This window comes from Anarrhichthys ocellatus, unplaced genomic scaffold, assembly GCF_004355925.1.
Source record: "Anarrhichthys ocellatus isolate YVR2014 unplaced genomic scaffold, GSC_Weel_1.0 scaffold61, whole genome shotgun sequence".
NCBI classification, from domain to species: domain Eukaryota; kingdom Metazoa; phylum Chordata; class Actinopteri; order Perciformes; family Anarhichadidae; genus Anarrhichthys; species Anarrhichthys ocellatus.
Genome location: NW_022280091.1, coordinates 846,128 through 849,885, shown reverse-complemented (window position 1 = coordinate 849,885; position 3,758 = coordinate 846,128). Strand labels below are relative to the sequence as shown.

General features: G+C 37.8%; 1 protein-coding gene across 8 annotated transcripts in view; it reads right to left on the bottom strand.

Annotated features, from left to right (window-relative positions):
- Positions 1–1,341, bottom strand: part of grin2bb (glutamate receptor, ionotropic, N-methyl D-aspartate 2B, genome duplicate b) — an 86,275-nt gene extending 84,934 nt beyond the window's left edge. For 2 of the 8 annotated variants that reach the window (XM_031872043.1, XM_031872041.1), the window contains exon 1: positions 515–1,341. The gene's annotated coding sequence lies outside the window, so the exon portion shown is untranslated. The remainder of the gene's footprint in view (positions 1–514) is intronic. The other 6 variants (XM_031872045.1, XM_031872044.1, XM_031872046.1 and 3 more) reach the window with 4 other exon arrangements.
- Positions 1,342–3,758: the final 2,417 nt, after the last annotated feature.

Sequence of the window (3,758 nt, the reverse complement as noted above, 5' to 3'; positions counted from 1 at the left end):
TGTGTGTGTGTGTGTGTGTGTGTGTGTGTGTGTGTGTGTGTGTGTGTTGGGAGGGTTGCATGAGAACTGATAGCTGTTGATGGACTGGCAAAAAAAACATGAAATCTTTGCCAAATTCGAGCCAAACATAAAAAGACGCCAAAGTGCCAAGAAATGAATCTCATCCTCCCTCAGGACCAGACTTAATGTTTTCTTCCCTTGTTAATTCACAACAGGTAGCAAAACAAATTGATATGTTTATCAAATGGAAAAAATGACACATGGAAAAAAAGATTTGTCACAGACAACGATTAAAAATGGGCGCACTTTGCCACGATGACAAGAACAGATGAGGAGGAGGGTGTGAAGACGGTGCGAGACCAGACCGACGTGGACCCACTGAGCACTGTTGTTTTAGGCATAGTTTAGTGTGCGAGCACATGTGTGTGTTGATGTGTGTTTTATGTATACGTAAAGCACACACAAATACACACAGACAGACAGATGGACAGACACTAAACGATAGTTAACCTACCTAGAGTAACATTTAAGAATCCCGCACGGGTGTGATGCAAAGAAAATGGGTGTGGAGGGACCAAAAGAGAAGGAAAAGGGGAAAAAAAGAGTCATTCATGAGGAGTTTCTTTTTAGTTGTCTTTGAAAAAAGAAAAAGAAAAAAAATCATCCAAGTTCATATAACATCAGACTTCAGAGACAGAAAGAGGCGTAGGATGGGGAATGATGAACTGATGGCAGCAGCTAGAAATGAAATGACAAGAAGGGACTGACAGGTATGATATGGTTTGGTGAAAAGGGGGGAAAGAGTGGAGAGAAAGGAAGGAAAGGAAGGACAAAAATTCAAACAAAACTCCTCCCTCCTTCCTCTTTTCTCTCACTCATAAATAGAGGAAATTGTACACCAGGTAGATGGAGAAATAGATGAGGAGGCAAGTGATGGAGAGAGAGACTATATGAAAAGATGAAGCACCTCCCAGCACCGCGATGAGGAATAAGAAAAATACAAAACGAAAGAAAAAATTGAATACTCCAAAGCCTTCCGTTTTTGCCCTGTTTAGTGAGGTGGGGGGGGGGGGGGGGGGGTTGTCAGTTATATATCCCCCCTCTCTCTCTGCAACTGGTCAGTCTTCTTTTATCTTCTGTCCTCCTCAAAGCAAGGTGCCACCTTCCCCCTTCAGATGAGCTGTAACCCTTTGCCAAGACAGCTGTTAGACATGGCACTCAAGGCTGGCTGCACGGCGGGGTGCTGCTACCCAGAGATACAGAGAGTGGAGCCGAAAACACACCTCTGGCTGGCAAAGAGCGCAGAGCACAACTCAAACTGCACTCACTCGCTCTCCTCCCCCTCTTGTAGAGAGAGAGAGAGAGAGCGAAAGAGAGCGAGATGTGGAGGTGGGTCCCTCTATAGGATTGTGAATTAGAGAGATGCTACAGTAAATGACTGCTGTTGGAACAATTGTCAAGAATATTGTTTCTACAAAGAAAGCAATGGCTCCCTCTGTTGTCACACTGTGCTCGAAGATGAAAATAACATAAGTCAATGAGGTTTAATTGGAGATTATCAATTAAAGGATAACACTTCTGCAAACAATATTTTCTTTCCTAAAAGGCAATATTAAAAGTGTTGATGATATTATGTCACTGCAATGAATCCTGCTATGTTTTGTACTGAGAATGGGTGTATTTAAGCTCATATTAGCCCAAAAGTGACTAAAATTTAACAACCTGGTTCATGTAGCTACAGAACACTTAAAGTTCAGGAAAAAAAACAAAAAAAATGTATATATATATATATATATATATAAAGAGAGAGAAAAAACTTAAAAGTGCTATTTGTCATATAGGATCATAAGTCCTCAAGAATAGGTTTCCCAGCAACATTTCAGTAAATGTAACATGTATTTTACACAGTATTCTTTCACTATCTATATTATGGTTTTCCACTTTAACCAAAAATATATCTAACCTTTCAAATTCGGTGAGGTTTGGAACAAACTATGGGGAAAAAAATAACATTTACACTTAATGCAATAATTTCTGCAAAAGTAACTAAGAACATTTACTCACATAGAGTAATGTTTTGAGGTACTTCAAGTTGGCATAAGTATTTATTTGACAGTTTCTATTTACTTTACTATTTAACACATTACATTCGAAACATACGATGTACCTCCTTAAATATGATGTATTCCTCATGAAACTACTCAACAGCACAGAAAGTAGTTACATTTTGCTACACCTCGTCCAGCTAAATGTTACAATGCTGCTAATATAATTACACTTTTTATACTTTCAATGCATTTTTCTGTTAATAGGTTTGAACTTTTGAACATTTGAACACATTAGTTTTATTGTTTTAGAATTGTTGTCACTGTGGTATTAACAATTTTGTTGAAGTATGGCCTTACATATTAGGTTCATCACTTTCGGTAACGTTATATCAAAATAACGTTAAGTCATCTTTAGTGAACCTTTCACAGTGGCAATCCAACATTGGTTAAAATGCTAAAATTGCTTATTCCATAATTAAATTAAATGCCTTATTGAGGTCACATAATTTGATGGATTTGTTAAACTGAAACACAACCAAACACTTTGTAGTTTGTACAAACTAGCTAACGCTAACGTCACTAGCTAAGTTATCTAACACTACCAACTTTTCACTTTAGTAGCGTTAACGTTAGCTGTTAGACGGAGGTTAGACTGACGTTTACAACAGACGGTGAGTGCGCGGACCTGCTACTGTTGAAAACGTTCGCGAAGTAATGCTAGCTAGCCAACATAATGTCGAGTTTAGCTAGCACTTGTTAATAAAACTTAGCATAAATTGGTGAGTTAAATAAAATGAACAAAGGATAAAAAGTCATAAAATTATATTTACAGGCAAATATATTATCTATATCAGATATAGAGGTATCGCGTGTGTGTGTGTGCATGTGTGTGTGCGTGTATGTGTGTGTGTGTGTGTGTGTTAGTCAAAACGAAGACATTTTACTACAGAACTGACAAACTAGGCTATGTAGAAACACCTAGTGTCATCCCTCCATAGTTTGTCCACCAGCACTGATAAGTTGGTTTCCTACTGGTGTTTTAACTGTAAAATGTCCCAATTGGAACTTGTCACAATTTCTTAAAATGTACATACATATTAACACACACATTTAAAAAACAAAATTGAAGCATCTGTATCCAGATTGTTTGTTTATGTAAAATTTAAAAAAACATGCCAATATATTCATAAATGTATGAATAGCAACGTTAGTATCGGCCCTAAGAAAATTTGTATTGGTCAGCAATACTAACAATTTATTTGTAAGAACTGTTCAGTACAAGTATAAAAGCAATACCGAATCTTGAAACTGAACTGACTACCAAATCATATGAACAGCCGCAAAGCTTCCTCCTCATTGGTTACTGAAAGCATGCACAGGACATTACTGCGTGGTTAACAGTTTAGCCTTACCGAAGGACCACAATAACCAAATGAACGAACATGATATGATGATTCCGTAAAGATGGCTTCAGCCGAGGCTGCTTATAAACTGTTCTTGAATAAGCCTTGTTCGATAATCGCAGCAGAAGTAACAGTGGTGCGATTCTCAATGTGTGTTCTGAAGTACACGCTAATGGTGGAGAAAATGTTTAGTTTAGAGAAAAACAGAATTAAGCAAATATTCAGTGACCTCAAATCTTTGAAATTAACCCCCCACCCGCTAAGAAACATGATCATACACCTCAGGATCAAAGTCCACCAAGCACGC